Source organism: Ornithodoros turicata, chromosome 9 (genome assembly GCF_037126465.1).
Source record: "Ornithodoros turicata isolate Travis chromosome 9, ASM3712646v1, whole genome shotgun sequence".
NCBI classification, from domain to species: Eukaryota; Metazoa; Arthropoda; class Arachnida; order Ixodida; family Argasidae; genus Ornithodoros; species Ornithodoros turicata.
The window spans coordinates 5,193,598-5,216,159 of record NC_088209.1 but is presented as its reverse complement, the minus strand read 5'-3'; the positions used below and the strand labels follow the sequence as shown (position 1 = coordinate 5,216,159).

At 46.8% G+C, this 22,562-nt stretch overlaps 1 protein-coding gene and 1 long non-coding RNA gene across 2 annotated transcripts in view; one reads left to right on the top strand and one right to left on the bottom strand.

Moving 5' to 3' along the window:
- LOC135369232 (uncharacterized) overlaps nucleotides 1-22,562 on the bottom strand; it is a 105,132-nt gene that overhangs the window by 19,735 nt on the left and 62,835 nt on the right. The window lies entirely within an intron of this gene.
- Nucleotides 11,700-14,551, top strand: LOC135369231 (uncharacterized). The gene is made up of 3 exons (XR_010414994.1): nucleotides 11,700-12,397; nucleotides 12,471-12,977; nucleotides 13,969-14,551. It is a non-coding gene; the product is annotated as an uncharacterized LOC135369231 (long non-coding RNA).

Genomic DNA, 22,562 nt, shown 5'->3' with positions numbered 1-22,562 from the left:
ACGAGACAGCCGCACACTTTCAACCACTTTACTATGAATCGAAGTCAGCGTGAGAGTGACAAGAGCGCATCTCTGTGGTCGCTATACATGGCTTGCACGTGACGTCACACCATAGCTTTCCCAGTGCTTTTTCCCTCTTTCTTTAGGGCCGGTGCAACCCATCTATATGCGCTGCTGCTGCAACTGCGGCCAGCCGGCATCGAGCAGTCATCTCCACGCAGGCGCTCCCCGTTTCGGTTTCACTCTCTCCTTCCACTACGCACACGCAGTCCTAGCAGAAACGGATTGCTTCGTGTTTTGGTTCCTCTCTCATTTTTTTGCACGTGTTTATTTGAAAACGCTGCATAAAGGAAGCATGCACTGTGCTTACATGACCAGTACGTGGAAATGTTTAACTACCACGCTTTACAAAATTGTCCCCGTATCCACGCTTCTTGGGAAGAAGTGGAGAATGAATGTTTCAACAAGGAGAGTCCCCGTAACGAGCTCGTCATCCCTACTTTCCGCTATGTGATAGACGTGGTGGGCTTCGGCAATATAGGAGAGATCTCACCCGGGGGCGCTGCAAGAGATGGGGAATCGGATCTATGCCCATTACAAGAACGTTTCCATCACGGTTCAGGACAGACCCTTCGGACTGATGAGCAAATTTGTGAGCCCGTTCAACGCCGAATTCAACTACGTCTCTGCAGACATTGTTGACCTTCTTGCTTGTGCCATTGCTCATATTAACTACGCCGTGCGGATGCAGCGACATTTGCAACCAGACTACATTGTGAACTTTGTCATCGACTTACTGAAATACTGTTTGGTGATCAAAACGCAATGCATTAAACAGTCCGAATAACTTTGATGTGTCTGTGTGTTTTTTTTGTTTTTTTTTCACAAAAACATCTTTATTGAATGCATAGAAAGACGTCTCTTGAGTTGGTTGATAGATGCCTGCACCCTCTCTGAATTGCCAGAACAGAAAAGTTTCGGGGAATCTTCACCGGAGCATTGTCATTGTGTGGGTCACGGCACCAGAATGATGGCGCAATGGTGATTCTTTTCATACATTCATTCCGCTACGACACTGCCACGATGACCCATGCTTCTCCTGTCCGAGAGAGAGAGCAACCCATGTGGACTAGAACTTTTATTCTCGATTATATGCGCGTTCATGAAGGACTTGCTCTTTGTTCCATGGTCATTCGATTCCTGACGATGACGACGCTCTCGGGTTCTCTTCAAGATTTTCTGATGCGGCACAAAGAGAGAGTACTACTGTAATCCTATGCACGTCAAAACACTAGCAAAGCTTAACCGCATTTGCAGCTTCCGTAAGGGAAGGCTTGTACGGCGTCCACAAGATAGTGCTTGTCATCGTAAGGGACCAAGCTCTTCTTGAGTCTCAAAATGGTGTACATTGTTTGCTTTATACTCTAGACGGTGCACTGCTTCTGAGAGACTGTCCTTTCGTTGAACAGAGAATCTCGGTACACTTCGTGCAATAAATGTTTCCTCAGCACGTCTTTCTTAACTCCTTTCGCTCTCGCGATCTGTTTGTGTATCCCAGCCAAAAGAAGGCTGTACATTTTGGCTTGGATGGATACGACTTCCTGAATAACAACCACCTCCCGTCTCATCTTTAAAGTACCCCACCTGGTTCACGTACTCGTCGTTGAAAAGTGGGTAGTCCTCTGGATAGGAGGACAGATCTAAGTCGTCCTCAATTTTTGTCAGCTGCTCTTCCAGGCTTTCACGTGTGAGAGAAAACTTATGCTGTCTATATCGCTATAGATCAATTACACTGGACACGTCAAGCGAGAAAAGGGTGACTTTTAGATGAAGCTGTACATTCGTTCTTTAGATATCTCTAGTATTGCAAAGCCCACGTAAAGCGGGTGCGTGCATTTGATGCGACGCTGTTTCATTTCGTACAAGATGCGCTTGTCGCTAAGAATGAGAAAATGGTGACTGTCGATGAAGCTAGCTTTTTCGGAGTGCACTTTCTTTGTCGTAGGCTATATGGTACCCTTTCATCTGTCTCACATTTTGTATTGTCCTACCGAACATACTGTTCAACATAGTTTTGTACAGAAGACGCTGGAATTTTGTGGTCGCGGCATTCCTCAACGTGCCATTTCTCTGCATGAAGTTTCGCAAAAAACTGTCTTGGTAGAACGAGTGGATGCTGTGAACACGTTTTGACACTTTTTTTAACACGTTTACAGAGCGAGCAATGCATAATGAACGACGTAGCGTTCTTTGTCGTAGCACATCAGCAAAAGTTTCTTTGAGGGAGGTACATTCAGCGCCAATGCGTGTTTCAAGTGTCGCTGGTGGGGGAGAGTTCGTTCGGGGAAAAATCCCTGGTGAGTGCATGCGCTTTCTCGAGATAGGACAAGTCTCCCACGTACATGTAACCCATTTCCGAATCGTGAGTAATGTTGAGAAAATCGATCTCGCTCCACCTCGAAGGATCGACCCACTCAAAACCACTTGTCGGGGGATGGAAAGTCATTGCGTACAAGTACAAACTGTTAATGTCAAGATACTGGACAAAAGTATTTTCTTTCTGGGATTCGTAATCGTCGCACCCCTCACGATTAGCCCGATCCTATCAGTAGAAGTTCTTACAAATGCCCCCTCTGAGTCCCTTCTCGATCGTTTCGTACATCTCGCGATCGCTCATGAGCTCGAGTTTGGCTTTGGTGAGCTAGAGAGCGCTGCCCCACACGTAACTGGTGAAGGACACGATGCATAGGATATCCATCTAACGCGTCTCTAGCGCAATCTTCCTGAAATACAGTTCGACGTTGCAGAGCTGACAGGCGTCGAGGGTGACGTAGATACGCGTGTAACCGCCAAGGTTCTTACATTCAAACAATTCGAAAATGTCGAGGGCTTACCGAGAGTCTTTGTCCGTGATCTCTTGGTCGTTTATGTCACTTTTGAAAGTTCATTTGGCGGTAGTGCAGGCAAATTGTACGCTTTGAAACTATCGACGAAGGTGTACGAATAAATGCTCTTCCTGACGAGGCATGGAAACAGTCACCAAACATTTGACAGGTACAATGAGACGCGCTCTCGCCGGGGAGGGTTCCCACCAGGTTCGACAAGGAGAGGGTGAAACACTGCGTGGTATCATGGAAATTGAGATCGCCAATGTTGAACCCTCTGATCTTTTCAGTACTCGAAGCTAAGATGCATGCTTCACCCAGATTTAGAACGTGCATGTGGCATATTGCAGGTTGTGCACGCACACGACGAGTTATTTGGTGTTACGACACGTACGGCTACACTTATCACACAACGTCGTGACAAAATTTGAACAACCGGGCTCTACAAAGCTAATGTGGTCGTGATGCGACACTTTTCCTGTATGTCAGTTAAATTCGATTCCACTAAATTTGCAGTGCGTTGCGCTCTCCTGTTGAAAGTGGTCTTCCATACTCATGACCAACGGCGAGGGACAGTGGTTCAACCTATTGATTTGATCGCAAAATCCTTTAAGCACGAGCAAGCGTTTTTCTGCCACATAGGGTCACAAATAGCCATCTAGGCCTACTATTTATCCGTCGCAACTTCTCACTACAACGATGCGGAACGAGCCCGTCCTGTGCACACTCGCGGCGTCCTTAACGAGTGCAATCTTTTCCACAACACTCTCCGTATGTAATACCGCGAAATAGGGATAGGGATGCAAGTACTGTATCTTGTTGAAGGAGACGCTCTCCCCCACTTTTGGCTGCTCCAATGCCTCTCTCGTCCCATAACCGCTTATGCATTTAGCGCAATAAAAGTTGTCACTTTGTCCCATGAAAGTGCTAATTTTTTTAATGCCATAGAAATGCTCCCTAACATCGAGCAGATGGACTTTTTCTTTATAGAGCGTACAGGGAACCCGTTCCATCGAACTCGTCTGCTCGTCGAATGTGCAGGTGTACACGGAGATTTTGTTTTTTCTCTCCCGTGGGTAATGTCTTCGTGTACGTCTGTAATGTGTCGTGTATACCTTGATTTGGTCCATGTATAGTTTAGGTCCGCCACTCGATTTCAACCTTGAAATCTATATACCTGGATGTAATTATGCATCATAATCATATATGTAATGTGCATCATAATCTTTAATTAATATGTGGTGCTCGGTTCCACAAATCCCTCTAGAGACCTGTGATTCACGGAAAGTTTCGGCAGCGGCGGCCATGCAATCTCCATGCGCCCATTGTTTACCTACGAGTGCCTACGCGCACCTCATCCTCTTCCCAGCATTCTCTTCGCCTGTTCTCTCTCATCCGTCGCTAGGAACGCATACCACTTCCGCTAGCAGACAGCAGCGGAAGCGTGCTACGGAAGTGCATTTGATGCTTGTATTTGATTCAGAGTGGCCGCAGATGGACGTTTTTTTTAAGCGTCTACCACCAAAACACAAACACACCTTCTCTTATAGATATCTGAGTCTTTATTGTCCCCGTGAGGCGTTCAGCGTCCTTGCACTGGTGTGTTTGCTGTCAAGTATAGTAGCCCCGTCATTATTTCTTCACGACGTCAATGAAAACTGAGATATCTATAAGAGAAGGCGCGTTTTCGTGGCAGACGCTTCAGAAAAATGCAAAACCTCTATCTGCGGCCACTCTGAATCAAATACAAGCCTCAAATGCACTTCCATAGCACATGCGGCTGCTGTCTGCTAGCGGAAGTGGTACGCGTTCCTAACGACGGGCGAGAGAGAACAGGCGAAAAGAATGCCGGAAAGAGGGTGAGGTGCGCGTAGGCAGTCGTAATTAAAAAATGGGCGCGTGGAGATGGCATGGCCGCCACTGCCGACTGCCGAGATTTTCCGTGAATCACAGGTCTCGCGAGGAATTTGTGGAACCGAGCGCCGCGCATATTAGTGAGTTTTAGTATACCGTTGATAAGGTTATCGTGCCTATCGGAACCAATCGCAGTGGTGCGTGACTCAGAATCTTATCCACTGATTGGTTCCGGTTGATACGGTTCGACTCAAGCCACGTTATCAACGGTCTGCTAAAACTCTCTATTAATAACAGATTACGATGCATCTTGCATAATTACATCCAGGTATGTAGATTTCAAGGTTGAAATCGAGTGGCGGACCTAAAGTAGACACGGACCGTGGAAAGCAAAGGGTTGGCGGTGTCGCAGCTAGTCTCATCGATAATATATGATTCACGTTTGATATGGTATAACATTCACTTTGTGATTCCAATACCACTACTCAATTCTGCATGTATCCTGGCGGCTGAGGCGTTTCAATGAGAATGTCCAGGAGGCAGATCGAGCGCCGAACGTTCTCTGTTTTCGACTTCTCGTCGAAGAAAGGCGAGTAAGGACAGAATTGTGGCAGACTCAACTAGAGTAGAGCTGTCGTGATGCAATTCCGAGGAAGATGCCGCTTGTTGGTTGTCCTCGTTGGCCTGATGCGATTTCGAGGAAGATGTCGCTTGTGGGTTATCTTCATTGGCACCTTTTTGTCGGCGGTAATATTGAAGTTCCAAATACGGATGAAGTTGGCGTAGCAACGGCGTGACGAGTACAATGCTATAGGAACTCTCCGGTGCTCGAAGGCTTTTCAAGTTTCGCATCCGTACTGTAACTGTGTCGTCTAACAGGCGAAGTTTGCCACGTCGTCGGAAGATCGCACCACTGGAAGCTCAAGGAGATGAGTCATGTGCTCCGATATCAGACGATCCGGATTTCCAAACTGCTGATGAAGAATTTGGATGGCGTAAGATAATTTTCCACAGTAAGATCAAGACCTTTAATTGCTTGTGATAACTGATAAGGTAGGATTTTGATAGACGCCAGAGCTGAATTGGTCCCAAAAGGACTGCCAAGATGACAATTCCCCAGTACAGAGCTCAGTTTGGAGCTTGGGTAATCGTGGCACGTTAGTGGGCAATTGCAGTGCCGTGTTGCTTTGGATCAGGGGTTGACGAGCTTTGTCAATCGTTTCAAGACTGGTGTTCGAAAGATGGCGGTTCGCCCTGAGGGTAGAATTGGCAATAAGCTCGAGGTACTGGTCACATCCTTCCCCCGTTTCGGTATCGATTTCCTCATCGTCCACAGTGGCTGAAATCTGATTATCCATACCTGCATATATAGCTGCCTTGCTGGTTGGTGAGGAGAGAAAGCTTGAGCTCTAGATCTTGTCGAGAAGGGCTCGTTGAATTCAGGATGTCCTTGATCTCGTCGGTTAGTCTTGTGATCCTAGCGCGGAGAGGGGCCCGTTGTCGTTTTAAACGCTCCATGATTGGAGAATCATTTCGTTCAGAAGAGAAGAGGTGTGTATGCCTCCCGAGTTTCTGCACCAAAATGTAGGAAAGGATGACTCCAATTCAGAACTAGTGTTTAATCCAACACGAACGAGAAATGTCCACGAGCTTGAGCTTTGATGATTCACGAAGATGGGCGCAGGTGGGGTCAGGTGATCCTCATCCTCTTCGCAATTTCTTATGACCTCATTTGTTTACAAACAGGGAGGGGTCTATTGCTGGACATCAACGAAAACGACCTAAGCGGGTTGCACTCCTCCTCAGGCAACCTGCGCTGCACCTGCGTAATGCTATTTTGTGTCCGAAGTAACTTGGAAGTCACTTCGTCGTTACTTTTTTAAGTAACTCAGTAACTGCGAGTTACATTTCAGGCTGAAGAACTTCGTTATTAACGTACTTACATTTTGCACACGGTAACTTAACTTGTAACGAGTTCTTTTTGACGGGTAACTTCTCAATCTATGGAGATACCGCCACAGTTCGTTATTGTATCATATGTATTTTCTGTGTGTGTGCGTGTGTGTGTTAGTGTGGATATCTCTAACAAAGTAAGGTTTATAGCCTCTGCTAGAATGAAAATTCTACAGTGTTCGCCTATCTAGATTGCGAGGATGATTTTATGGTGCTTCAAATGACACATTATTTTCCTCTGTTGTTTACGACTTGGAGAATGTGCCGCTTGGAGAAACCGGTTCGCTCTGATATTGTTGAACAAATTATTTTCTTATATTTACGCTAGTCGGTTTGACATTTATTAAATTTGTACTGTTTCTCGTTTTGCTTGAGTACTGTTTTGCTGATGTTAGCATAATATTTCTCATCTTGCTTCAAAACGATTGTCTAAGACCGGTTTGCACTGATATTAATGCATGTTCTTAGATTTTGCTGGCTACTGGTTGCTCTTCGGAATTGATTACTGCTAGCATCTATTTGCGATAATTGTTGAATAAAATATATCGCCATTGGATAAACTTGGCTGGTCATGAGAAAATCCCCGTTTGGGGACAGAATGTGAAAGAGATTGCGTTCCCTCACCCCTTGGAGTGACAAAGGATGTGCGGTTTCTTCGCTTTTGGGCTGTATAGGGAGGGAGAGGGAGTGAACCCAACCGGGCTCAAGTAGCGAAAGAGATTGGTTTTTCTCTTCGTACTGTGTCCGTTTTCTGTGTGTTGGATACCTCCGTCAAAGTAACGTGTATAGTGTCTGGTAGAATGAAAATTGTATAGTGTTCGAGTAGATTAGGTCGCGAGGATGATTTTATGATAGTTCAAATGATAGATTCATTGATAGTTCATTGTAACTTATTAAATTAGTAATGTTTCTCGTTTTAATAGATTGTTTCGCTATTATTTTCCTGCATGTATATTGCTACGAATCATCTTCGAGAAACTTCCAGGGCAAGCACGAAACTGTACATCTCATCCCGGCGCGCGCTGAAGAAGAAGCAAGAAGATTCCAGACACATCCCGCTTGAGGAGCCATCTTCTTGGGGAGAAGAAGAAGAAGAAGAAGGAGCAACAACAACAACAACAACATCGCCTGCTCTCTGGCAAACGTACGTGCTATTGTTTCTAGAGTTTTCGCCGCGAAGCTTAAATGCTTGTGCGCTCCAGGCTGGAGCATTCATTCTTTGGACTCAGTTGTGTTCAGAGAGCTATCACGCTTGTGTTTTTGCTACAAAGTAGTTTAATAAACCGTTTGCTGTTTATTCGACGACTTGCCGGCCCATTTCGCTTCGTGACGTTTCTGGTGGAGGTGCGGGGCATCGTTTGTTCAGCGACCTGGAAGACCAGCTGCGACGAAGCAGAAGACAGCTTGGCCCGCATGCAGAATTCGGTCCATTAGAACCCCATAAGCGCAAGAAGAAGATGACTGCGGAGACCAGCACCCAAGTGGCGCAACCTGTTGCCACGCCCATAGCCCGGTCGCCGAAGACATTCAGCGGGGAGTATTACGACGACGTGGACGATTGGGTCGACCACTTCGATCGGTCGAGCGGATTGCCAGGTTCAACAACTGGAATGACGACCAGAAGCTCGTCAACGTCTACACTCCCTGGAAGGCACCGCGAAGACATCGTTCGAGAACCGGGAGACTTCTCTCGCGTCCTGGGACGTCTTCAAAAGCAAACCCTGTGAGGCGTTCGCTTTTCAGCAACGAGCTGAACGCCCTGAACATCTGCTCCAGAGACGGATTCAGCTGCCAAACGAAAGCGTTACTGGCTTCGTCGAAGATGTGCTGCGGCTCTTCCGGCGAGCTGACCCCAAAGCATCCGAGGAGAAGAAGATTCAACGACTCATGACGGGCGTAAAAGAAGATATCTTTCGCGCCCTGTCCCGAAATCCACCCGCCACGACCGACGCTTTTCTGGACGAAGCCGTCAGCATTGAGAGGGCCCTGCTCTCTCGCGCTACCGTCGACCAACGACACCAGGGCTACGAAGCTTTCTTCACGACCGCTGGACTTGACGTCGGATCGCTCAGACAGCTGATTCTAGAGGTGGTACGCGAAGAAGTACGAGCTCTCCTCTGTCCTGAGAAGGCCCAAGACCCTTTGTCTTCGATCGGTGCGATCATCAAGGACGAGGTTCAGCAGGCAATCCAGACGTCGTCAACCGTCAACCCCGACGCCGAAGTATCGAGACCAACCTATTCCGCCGCTCTGACACAGGTGCCACCTACTCGTCCGCCGTACTACGGAAACCGTTGCACGCCTCCTCGGCCTGTCCAACCTACTCCGAGCGTCCCGCCACACACTCAGCTATTTCGCAAAACGGACGTTTGGCGGACTCCCGCTTCAGGCCGCTTTGCTACCACTGCGGAGAGGCCAACCACGTCTATCACCGATGTACCTTGGCTATCCCGGATTTTCACCCGACTCCCCCCACCCTCAGCGCGGTATTCGCCCCGCCGCAATTGAAGACTATCTACGGCAGCAGAATGCTTCTGCTGGCTCACGACGCGACCTGTCCCCGAGCGTCCCCCACCGCAGCTGGTTGCCGGGAAGAGCATGTTCACCGTCACCGGCAAGACGACCTGTGTGGCGCAGCCCTAACCGGGAAAACTGAAGACTGCAGCTCCGGGAGATGAAGCTGCGGACCGACGACAAGTTACAATTCCTCAAACTCGACCAACAGCAACGCTGCACCGCCATGACGCTTGAAAAATTACCAATAACCTGAAAATACTCATTGACGGCCATGAGATGATTGCGTTAATCGATTCTGGAACCGACGACTCCGTTATAAGTGGTACGTTGGCTAAGAAGCTTCGCAAGGTGCAAACGGAAGTGGGATGAGCCTGACATCAGGACTGCTCGTGGACACGTCGTAACACCGGCTGGCCGATGCACTGCAGTCATACAAGTGCGTGACATCAAATACGTCGTTAGCTTCGCCGTCCTACATATACACGCCGTAATAGTCGGAATGGACTTCCTAGTGGAAAATGAAGCAGTCATCGACTTCACAAATGGAGTTATCTCTTTCAGAACGCCGGCAACTGCGTAATAGACAAGTGGTGGGCACGAATAACCCCGGAGAAACGCGCAAACACAGACGTAACCGCCGTGACGAGTCAGCACGTCAACCTACCTCCCTTGTCTTCAGTCCTTGTGACCGCTACGTACGACAGAGCATCGACTGGCTGTTTGTTGGCTGAAGGCAACACGCGATCCCCAACTCCCAACTCCGCGAATGAGGAATTGGGATAGCAAGAGGAATTGTGCCCGTAAGAAACGGAATAGTCGAACTCCTGGTCACAAATTTTCGCACGGAGCCACAACACTTCACAAATTGCACGAAGATAGCCGCCATCGTAGACCAATACACCACTACGAATGTTTGTCTGATGGACGCTTCTCGCATCACGGTCACCGCGGAACACGAGGCCGGACATCTCGACGTAAACCCTCAACTCAATACAACTCAAAAGCAAACACTTCTCCAGATGCTCAACGATTTCAGTGACTGTTTCGCTGCATCGTCGAAAGTAAGACAAACGCCCATTGCGAAGCACCGCATCATCGTCGACGAAAACGCCCGTCCAATTCACTGCATGCCGTACCGGGTCTCCTGCAAAGAGCGAGAAACGATCTGAATGCAAGTAGAAGAGATGCTAAGAGATGACATTATCCAGCCGTCGACCAGTCCGTGGGCATCGCCGGTGTTACTAGTGAAGAAGAAGGACGGAACACTCAGGTTCTGCGTCGACTACCGGCTAACTCAATACTCGACTACACTAACTCAATAAGATAACGAAGAAGGACGTTAACCCATTACCGCGCATCGACGACACGCACGATCGCCTTCAAAACGCAAAATTTTTCTCTTCCATGGACCTCAAGACAGGGTACTGGCAAATCGAAGTCGACGAACGGGACCGTGAAAAGACTGCCTTCGTCACTCCGGATGAATTCTTCCAATTCCAATTCAAGGTTATGTCTTTCGGCCTGTGCACAGCACCAGCGACGTTACAGCGAGTTATGGATACAGTTCTCGCCGGGTTGAAATGGCAAACCTGCCTCGTGTACCTCGACGATGTTGGCGTCTTCGCAAGAGCTTTCGAAGAACATGTTGAACGGCTAAAGCAAATCCTCGAGGCTATCAGGACTGCAGGGCTGACGTTGAAGCCTCAGAAGTGTCGATTCGGCTACGAGGAACTCAGATTTCTCGGCCATCTCGTGAGCAACGACGGCGTACGCCCCGACCCCGAGAAGACGGCGGCCATCGCAAATTACCCAGTTCCTTCTAACGTGAAAGACGTTCGAAGCTTCCCTGGCCTTTGCGCCTACTACCGACGATTCATTCGGAACTTCTCAAGAATTGCGTCACCCCTGAATGCCCTCACGAAGGACGGATCCACGTTTATCTGGAGTGAAGCCCAGCAACAGGCGTTTGAAGACGCGTCTACAGACCGCACCCGTGCTTGCCCGCTTCGATCCAAACGCCGAAACAGAAATACACACCGATGCAAGCAACGATGGTCTAGGAGCGGTGCTCGTTCAACTTCACGATGGCGTCGAACGTGTCATCGCTTACGCAAGCAGAACGCTAACCAAGTCAGAGAAGAACTATTCGACGAACGAAAAAGAGTGCCTTGCACTCATATGAGCCATCACAAAGTTGCGTCCCTACCTGTACGGACGGTCGTTCAAGGTGGTAACAGACCACCATTCTCTGTGCTGGCTGGTTCAAGGGACCCCTCAAGACGCCTAGCGAGATAGAGCCTCCGATTACAGGAGTATGACGTAACCATCACTTAGAAGTCAGGAAGAAAACACAACCACGCCGCCTGCCTGTCCCGAGCACCACTCCAGCGACAGGACAACGGTTTCGAGGACGACGACGCCTTCCTCGGTCTAATGAGCGCGACTACCATGTCTATCAAGCAGTACACTCTTAAATTTAAAACACCCTTTAGGGTGTAATCCGGGTGTAACTGGGGTGTAAACTAATTTTTACTCCCAAATTACACCAGCTCGAAGAAACATCCTGGGATGAGGGGTGTTAAAATGGGTGTAATAATAACGTAACACCTTATTTACAACGTCCACTGAGCTCGGGTGTAAAAGAGGCGTAAAATGGGTGTAGCGGGCATAGAGCTTTTACATGAACTGTATTTCTTTTGAAACCACAATGATATGCTTCATGTTACCTACAGATGCATACAATAGGGCACCTCTGTAGAAATTTTGAGTCTACACTCTAAATCCTGCGACGAACATGTGCCGGTTAAAAAAGTTCCCTCAGAAAGTACAGCCGGTACACAGCCGTAAACGTCTGGAAGCAGCCGTATGAGCTATCAAATAGTAAGCTCAACGATCCTTATCGCCAAATATGTCTGCCCCGCTGAATAATATGTGTGCCTCCTGAGCCGTATACTCGTGTGCTTGTCGAATAATCCGTGTGCCCGCTGAATATGTGTGCCTTCGCCCCTTCGCCCTTCGCTGGAGCGTACTACGTTGTTCCGCGCTCCGCCCGTGAGGAGTGACGTGGCACCGCGTATTCCACCGCAGTGCATTCGTCGCTGCGTTCGTGCCTGTTATGTGCGCTGCAACCTCGCCTTTGAAAGGACGACAACCTTGCTTTTTAATTACAAGTTTAATGTTTGCTTAAGGTAAGTCAACCTGGCTGTGATGCAACGTACGACGCCTGCGTTTTACTTGTGTTTAACAATTGTTCTGTTGCAGACGATGGACACATTGCAAATGGCGGCAGGACGCAGGAGTGGATCGGCTACATCGGTGAAGCGACGATTTATATTACAAGCGAGGCTAATTGTATTCTTTCGTTATAGGTGAACGTGGGACTCTATCGACTGCAAGGACGTGAGTTACAAAAAGCTGTAATATTCTAGCATTAACGTTTGAACAATACCAGCGTGATGTTCACTTCGGTTTCTTTACAGGTAGTGTCCTGTCTCAACGGTCACGCATATGCGTGCAAAACTGCAACTGCTTCTCACATCGAAGAGGGGTCTGGTGCCACATGCTCGGACAATTATTCGTTGGCCATTTCGTTTGAGGAACTGTCGTGTTCGTCACTAAGGATGACCTTGGTTGAGCTTTGCAGTGCCAGCCTGGTGCATCGGAGGGGTTGTGCCCATGCAACGTGTGCTCCATATGTGTGTGTTGGGATTAGTGAACTGTGTATGCGTTCCATTCGGCCAACGATGATGTACTGGATGAAATTTAAAGGTATGTGCACGCCAATAAAATTTGGTGTTTCAAGTTCAATGTCCTTGGTGCATTTTTTCCCCTATTTTCTTCTTCTTCTTTTTCTTTTTTTGCGAATCCTGGAGATCATTTTCTTTAGAGAACTCGAGAGGCATAATGTGTCTCGCGTATTAGTTGGTACAAATATTCCTTCATTACGTCCGGTACACTGTGGCTCCTGGCGTCTGCAGCGATGCCGTACCAGTTGTTTCAGGGGGCACAGGGCACCTACAGCTTTCGCAGGCTGCCTCTTGAAGTCATCTGGTGCACTTCTTGAGAAATGTGCCAGTTGATCAGGCGGCACCTATCCGTCAATGGGTTTAGAATGTACATTGTACCTATTTGAGACGTACTTGTCTGAAGTTTGAGTTTCGGGCTTTCACAGCATTCTGCAGCCTCTGTGAAGAGTTGTTGCAAGTAGTAAGCAGCAGGCAGGTCGGGAAAAATCTGCTGTGCCTGTTTTTTACTCACTACCTGCAGCATGCCGCAGAAAGCAGCGAAACCATGAAACCCAAATGACAGACAGTATGTCGTCAGCAGTACATGTCCAGCTCAATATGACTTTTTTTCAGAGCATTCAAGAAAACCTGTGAAGCGAAAAAGCCGCTGCTCCTTGAGGGCACATTAAGGTTTGGCACACTTTGATATACTGACGTCAGGAGTTTTAAAGCAGTGTTGCCCAGCAGGACTTTACATCATTCTTGTTGAATGTTTCTTTTAAGACCCCAGAACTAAGGGAGACCGAGCTTTGTTATGCAATGCACAAAGCAGGTGCTTTGTATCCTGGCAAGCAAGAGTTTCATGCCATATATAGCTTCGGTGGTAATTACGGTTCTAGTATTGATATGTGGTGTTTGTCTGGTTTGGCCTCATTAGCAATACAAAGGATTGTAACTGCGGTAGCAATTGGACCTCAAGCACTATGAAATAAAGAACCTGTATACTTGACCTACGTCTGGACTTTTCTTTTCAGGTGCATTTCCCAAATGCTGCAGTGGCTGTGCATTTGGTGCTCGTGGAAATTTCTTGTGTCCACAGTAATTAGCAGAGAGGCACTCCCCTGAATTATGTATGAGTAATTCAACTCCTCATTTATTGGACTGCGTACATGTGCATAGATTCACAGTTTCGGGCTGCTGGCATTTGTGAGAACTATAGCATCTATCTCTCAAGTAGCACACGTATTACTTGACAGATAAACAACACCTTTTTGAAGGGTGTAATATTACCAGGGGTGTTAAATTACACCCTAAAGGGAGTGAGTTATAGCACTTTTGGATTACACCCTAAAGGGTGTTTTTGAAGTAGCAAATTACACCCTTTTTTGAGGTTGTAGCCGGTGGAAAAGGGTGTAATATTACACCCTAAAGGGAGTGAGTTATCGCACTTTGGGATTACACCCTTATTACACCCTAAAGGGTGTAAAAAAATTAAGAGTGTACGACAACCCCGAATTGAAGACACTCGTCGACTATCTGGAGGGCCGCGCCGACAACGTTCCTTCAATCTTCCGATGATCACTCTCAAATTTTTCCCTACGTGATGGTGTCCTCTACAAAGAAAGCCACGCACCACAAGGCGCTACGTGGCTCCTCGTTGTGCCTGGAGACATGCGCCTCGAGATTCTTGAATCCTGCCACGACGAACCGTCATCAGGTCATTTGGGATACAGCCGGACACTGGCCCGTATAAGGGAAAAGTACTACTGGACAAAACTGGCAAAGACCATCCACCACTACGTAAGGACGTTCCGGAAATGCCAACGACGAAAAACGCCGCCGGTACGACCTTCTGGGTACCTTCAGCCAATCGCTCCGCCGTCGGCGCCGTTCAAGCAGATTGGGATGGATCTACTCGGGCCCTTCCCACGTTTGTCTTCCGGAAATCGTTGGATAATATTCGCCACCGACTACCTGACACGCTATGCCGAGACTAAGCCACTTCCACAGGGCACAACAGCAGAAGTGGCGAAGTTCTTCATCGAGAACATCGTACTACGGCACGGAGCTCCGACGGCCTTAATCACCGATAGGGGAAAGGCATTTCCATGCAGGCTAACACAAGAAATCATTCGACACAGCCACACCGCCCACCGGAGGACAACGGCGTACCATTCGCAGACGAACGGGCTCACCTAACGCCTAAACAAAGCCCTTGCCGACATGATTTCGATGTACGTCGACGTCGAGCACAAGACATGGGACGGAATATTGCCTTACGTCACGTTCGCCTATAACACGGCTGTCCAGGAAACAACGGGATTCACACCGTTCCGCCTTGCACACGGCCATGACGCATCGACTATGCTGGACGCGATGCTGCCGCACGAACCCAGTGATGAGGAACTGTACTGTCTGTACTTCACACAGTACTACCTGTACTTACTGTACTATCTGTACTTCACACAGCGAGCAGAAGAAGCCCGCCAGCTGGCCAGACTACGCATTAGTCAACAGGAACGCGTCGATGAAAGAAGATACAATTTGCGCCGTCGAGACGTACGCTTCAGTCCAGGCGACTTGGTATGGGTTTAGACGCCGATTGGACGACGAGGCCATAGCGAGAAGCTACTCGAGCGTTACTTCGGTCCCTACAAAGTACTTCGACGCATTGGAGACCTGGATTACGAAGTGGTACCCGAATGTAGCGCTCCCTCTCGACGACCCCTGAGGACTGAAATAGTTGACGTCGTTCGACTCAAGCCGTACTACAGCAGGTAGAGCTGTAGACTGGTCGGAAGGAGACAACATGACGAAAAAAAAAAGACAAAGAACGGCATCGAGACGATGCCGCATCTACGGAGGGGACAATGCCACGAATCATCTTCGAGAAACTTCCAGGGCAAGCACGAAACGGTACATCTCATCCCGGCGCGCGCTGAAAAAGAAGCAAGAAGCTTCCAGACACATCGCCTGCTCTCTGGCAAACGCACGTGCTGTTTCTAGACTTTTCGGCGCGATGCTTAAATGCTTGTGCGCTTCAGGCTGGAGCATTCATTCTGTGGACTCAGTTGTGTTCAGAGAGCTATCACGTTTGGCTTCTTGCTACCAAGCAGTTTAATAAACCGTTTGCTGTTTATTCGACGACTCGCCGGCCCATTTCGGTTCGTGACAATATCCTGTTTACTTGTTGGATGATACTTGGCTCTCTGTTAGTGCTAGCTGTTGATCTTGTTGTGTTTCGCATTACTTCCCTGCATCTGTGCTATTCACTTCATAAGAAACTGATTAATTAAATTTGTGTCGTGTTGAAATATTCAACTTAGCTTCCCTATTGTGCTTGAAATTACTTACATCAGAACATGTAATTGAAATTAAAACTCCACTATTGTCACGACTCAGACTTTTCATAATAAAATTTGTAATTTTGATTGTAATCGTATTTATTACGTTCTTTGATTAAATATGCTATTCACTTTAATTCTGATTCATTGAAAACTTTTGTGTATGATTACCGTTATTACAAAATATTGTGCTTAATTATTTCTGTGTGATACCTCTTTAATGCTATTGGTTCACACCTGTAATAAGTAAGTATATTCTTTATTCTTTATTATGTGTATTGTATTGCGTCTCTTCTGTTTCATGTTTCTGGCTGGGTTTTTCCCCTTAATGCAGAATCAGAACATAGTTCCTGCCACTATTGGCTTTAAAGGGACTATGAAATGATTTTTTTCTCGTTCTCATCAGAAAGAAAACCTTTTTCCGAGTCTAGGACCAAAATTTTACCTTCATCATGCGAGGAGTATTCTCGGGAGCGAATTTAAACGGAGCGGCGAAGGGAGGACAGCTGGCGCCGCGCCGTGACGAGCTGCCGAGCGAAGACACAGCGGGCAACTTGACGGGACCACGGCCGGCTCGGCAACACGTCATCGTGACGTGATGCCGAGCCGAAGGATCTCGCCAGGAGCATGCGCCGTAGGATCCCGCGTATGCGTTCATCGGGAGTGGAAATCTCCATGAGGGCAGCTTCCGCGCGATGGTCGCAGTCTATCGCAGTCGCATAGTCGCATCCTGTGGTTTTCGCACGACCATCTCTATAATACACGACCATAACACTCGCCCGTTCGCCTATGGGACTTCCGTCCGCGCCTCATGGAGCGGAAGTGCCGTATTTCCGCGCGGAGCGCCCGCCAGGGGCGCCACTTGCGGGACCTAGAAGAGCGCCTCTTGTAGCTCAGCTGTGTGCAATATGAGTGGTCCTTGTGGTTAATTCTTCGTGCGTACATGTTTGTGTATTGTCGCAGGTTCTCTGTTCATGTAGAGCTAAGAGTTCTGAAACTAAATACTCAGAAATAGGCTGTGCTCTGAAGCGTAGGTGGCATGTAAAACTGTGAAACTCGCGCACTATGTGCAGTACATCGTACACATAAACTTGGCAGCAGCACCTTGTGTGTTGGGCCAGTTATCATGCGTTTATGATTGTCAGACGCAAGCGCGTTCTTTACGTTTCACGTGAGAGGCGTTCCGTGTTAACATACAGGGCAGTTACAGAGAATGGGTGAATGCGACCGTAAGAAGAAACTGTTCCTGGCAGAGAGATGACTCACACCTGTTACGACGTCCAACAGAATTTGTTGTATAAGCAGCACTTCAGTTTTAAATCAGCAGTTGCTTGTTTTGTTTTCCTACTTATTGGTCCCTTTTTATTTTACTTTTACACTTTTTTTCTTCTTTTGCGGTTTGCAATTACAATGCTCTGCTAACTTTTATTATGCTGTTCGGATAGAAGCCACCCTGAGAATTTTTCTTGATGGTGGCTTTTCTGCGACGCTACCTTTTGGTGCCTTTTTTGTGTTCGTTTTGCACTCCTGGGAGATGCAAGGCTGTGTAAACTTCGTGACCACTAAACGTAGGTACCGTAGCCACGGTGCCACGGCTGAGAATTTTGCGCTTTGCGCCGATGCTAAAGCCTTCGGCCTTGAAATGCCGAGAACACGCAGAGTTCGAGCTAGCATGCAGGCGAAAAACGATTTTAGATGGAGAGTTTTTCGCTGTTGTTGCAGACAATGGTCGCGGCTGTTACTTTGTTGTACGAAGTATCTTCATCAAATTGAATGCAAGCCTTTGCTCATCGGCACCAGTGAAGATGCTGTTCTCTTTTGCGAATCTGATTATACGACCGAACACAAGAATCCTAAGTGATGCAGTCAAAAATTTCTAATATTAAAATTACCGTGATCATCTAACAAATAAATGCTATTTTTCCTTGCTGACTTGTCATGTTCATCGTTATTTCTGTAATTCCAGATGACATCTTCATCAAAGTATTTATGTTACTAGTTACGACATTTGAATACTGTATATTTTATATTTAAATACTCCTATCGAAAAGTATTTATGAAGAGTATTTAAACACCCCTTTCAACAAAGTATTTTGTATTTATATTTAAATACTCAAAAAATGCATTTATGTCCACCCCTGGTCGGAGGCCACGGTTTATTATTCGTTTTTTTTTTTTTTTTCAAAGAGAGATGCGTAAAAGGTACTCAGCTATATTAGATAAAACTGTTTATGGTACACGCTGCCATCCAAAAAGTGCACCCTATATGAAATGAAACATTCGCAATTCGCAATGAAGTTACTTGTGTCAAGACGCCGCGATATATTTCGAGCCACTTCTCCCGTAAGACAGCATTTGAGCGCGGAGCTCGTGGCATGAAATAATTGTGTTCGACACTGCTTTCTTCGGCTTGCAAAGCGGGACGGTGCAGTACACCATCACGTCTGCACCAAGCACAAACCATGCACTGGAGACAAACACTGTCCACCGCGTGAAAAATAGCAAAAACCAAACGCGAATGACGGCAGCAACGGTATCCGCAGAGCATGCGTCGTCTGCCGAGGGTCCCGTATTCAGCGCCACAAACGCGCGGCGGCCGCTTGGCGAAACTACATCAGTGGCGCTGGGGCTAGGTGCGAGTGTGATGGTCGTGTGTTATAGAGATGGTCGTGGGTTTTCCTCGACATGCCGAGAAGATGTTTTATAGTTGGTTGCCCTAATTTACGTCAATATTCCCCTGGTATCCAATGTCTCATGCTTCCCAGTGACGAGACGGACAGCTTTTGATGCCAAGAAGCAATCAGACCACCGGAGTGGAAAGACCATGTGGTGCCATCGACTGATCGTGTTTGTAGCGGACGTTTGCATGATCGAATTTACGAAGGGTACGCTGAATCTCCTCAACATACTGGATAACGAGCTCAGTGTCGTCTGAATCAAGGTGCAACACCATCACAATACCTGTCCACACGAGGGAAAGAACATCTACCTAAACGGCGCAAAGGTGTGAGTATTTTCCATTATTGGGGCTAACAAAGGTTTCTCAGTCCGTGTGGTTTAAATGCTATCATAGATTTCAGGATTGCGTGAATGGGTTAACTCTCATCTGCGTGACTCGGAACCTTGCGCCGCTTACCGCACAGAGAGAGTAAAAAAAAAAAAAAAAGAAGTTACCGAATCTAGTCCCTAAACTCAGGTGGTGCACTGTTGATAAAAGTACACTTCGTTTAGCATGATCTTAGAAACCATACTTCAACAGAATATTTATGTAATATGTTGAGCATACGTATCCATTCTTTTCTCTTCACTCAGTAGCTTTCATGTTTACAGGTGACTTCATCAGCGGAGCCTGAAACCCCTTAGGTGAGACAGCATGATCATTGTAACCGACTATTCAGAGCAGACAAATGCTGTGCATCCTCTTTTCAAATTCCTCTTTAATGCAGTGTCTTGCCTACCATTCGGGCTCTGTATATTGTTCACAAGTTTGTTTTTATAACTTTTTCGTTATTTGATTTACAGTTTGTTTTATCATGTGCACAAATATGATATTTAGGGGGACATTTTCTTGTTTACACTTCTTATCTTATAATCATTGCTCAGTTAGATTACATCATTTGCATTCACCAGAACTGGAATTGTATACTGTGTTATTTTCTTCTCTCAAATCAGGGCAGCCCATGTGTATGACAGCTGAAGTCTTTCACCAGGGTAACATGCCAGGGCAACTCCAGCATGTGCTCTGCAGGTCACCGCTAAATTAAAGGAACCTACCTTTGATGCACTATGTCCTCATGAGATTTTGTTCCTGCTACAACTCTGCGCTTTGTTTCACATTACCAAAAAATAACCCTACCAACCATTATCATACCAGTGGTGTACTGCTGTGTTCAACCAGTTCAACTTGCTCTGGGTATCCTGCAAAGCCGTGCAGCTACTTCAGCCCTTATTTGCTGGTAACACTGGTGCCAATAGTTGTTAGATGAGCTGTGTGACAGTGTAAAATAGAACATACCATGTGTTCTATTAAAAATAAAAATTATACGTGTATAGCATATAATGCGTATAGTAGATGTTACGTCTTAGTTAGTGTACTATTTTAGCTAAATGTCGACATTTCAGCTGTGTGAGCCTGATGCCCTCGTCCTTGACGCACATACAAGTGTGCCCACACCCTTGGAGGAGCCTGCATAGCGAGGACTGTGTCCCGGTGGCAAATAGAACAGTTCTTTCACAAAGAAAGCAGATTTCTGCCAGAAGGCCGACTAGCAGTTTACTTGAAATAGTACCAATTACTTGTCGTTTTTCTAATTGCAAAATATTGCGCATGCTACGTCAGTACTGGGGGTCTTGGCTTCTTTCCAGTTACCTCAACTGGTGACTTCAAGCTTACGTAACACAATAATATAAGAGGGCAATGAAGCAGGCGAACTGGTGTCGTGAGATTGTGTCCCCCAGTCTTAGGGTTATGGATGTATTACACAGTATTGGAAACCTGGTTGAACAATAAATTTGTTAAACGACAAACACTTATCAGAAATATATACAGTATAATGTAAATGTATATGCAGAATACTCTTGCACAATACGCCACAGCTGAGTTTTTGTAGGCATGATAGTTGGCAATGCTAAATGTTCAGATGTACGACGTCCTCAACATTGAATACATAATACGTGACGTGCTCATAAATAAATTATTGCATGAAACATAATCTTAGGCAAACAAGAAGTCCTTCGACGGAAGGAAATACAACCATCTGTAGAACAATAAATGCAGAGTAAATCAAAATTGCCTGAGGGCACGAAGCTGCTTTGAATAATAACAGTAATGATGACGAAGAACATGAGTTGAAACAAAGTAAAACAAAACATTAGACCACCCAGTCTTTTACGATAATTCGTGCAAACAAATCGAGCAACAAGGGGGGCATCTTCCAAATATCACAGTCGCACTTCACAACGCACTTCCTTTGTTGTCAGATTGCCAACACGTAAACATAACTGCAACTGACGTAAATATAACTGCAATGCGAAGCAACCACTAGACACTTTCCATTGGTGACAGCGATACAACCAATACACGTTGCGGTGAATCGCTAGAGGCCCACGTAACTCGTCAGCAAAACTCTCAAAGCCACAGATGTACTTGAGTTCCTTGTTGTGAATGGCCACAGAGCAGAGGAAGAATACATTCGATGAAAAAGTACAGCTCACATGTCATACTTGCCAGCTCAACTGTAGCAAACGATTCACACGCAAAAAGCTGTTCATTATAGCGTGTTATCCTAACGCCTCCAACCAAGAAAACGTAATGCTTCAACTTCTGGCCTTGTGGCCTTCTATGTGCGACTGGACGGCGACACTTGACAGCCACAGCGAGCTCGCAGCATTACTTGCCATTGCGCAACACCGGTGACGTAACGGGGCACAGAAGTGCGGTCCGTACAGTACACCATGGACGGGATAATGTGCGCGGGAGAGGAGGAACGCGGAAGAGACATTTCGAGCGCGCGCTCCTTGCAGAGTGGAGCGATTTCGTCCGAAAAAATTTGTGGCATATCAGTTTCTCGGCGGGAAAAACAGTTTCCAGCGAAAAAAAGTATGGGGGTTTTGAAATTTCATAGTCCCTTTAATAAATATATTTCATCTTGTACTTTTGTGTATGATTGTCCATTGTATGTCTATACTTGCATGAAAACCGCCCACCGCACGGCTGTTGTAGCAGAAGAAATTACGAATGAAGTCGGCCAGGCGGAAAAATTGTGAATGAAGTCGATCCAGGTTGTGACGGTACCATCGCTTGGCGAGGTTGGCAGCGCGCATGTCCCTACTTGCATGTAAACTGCGCGCGCGTCAGCGAAAAAAAAAAATTGCGAATGAGGTCGGGCCAGGCTGAAAAAATGCGAATGAAGTCGGCCCAGGTACGATTGTGTCGTCGCTTGGTTGGGTTGCCAGCGCGTGTGTCCCTACTTGCATGTAAACTGCCCGCACGCCGCCGAAAAGAAAATTGCGAACGAAGTCGACCCACTCGGAAAAATCACCAAAGAGTCGATCCTGGTTGTAAAATGCGCGAACGCAAAGCCCTCCGGCAACGTGCCGCCCACCGATCACTTCATAAGAATCTGATTACTTAAATTTATGTCATGGTGGAATATCCAACTTAGCTTCCCTATTGTGCTTGAAATTACATGCATCTATCAGAAGTTGTAGTTGAAATTAAAACTCCACTATTGCAATGATGGTGCTCACGTATAGTTGAGTGAAAATGCAGCAAGAGGAGACCC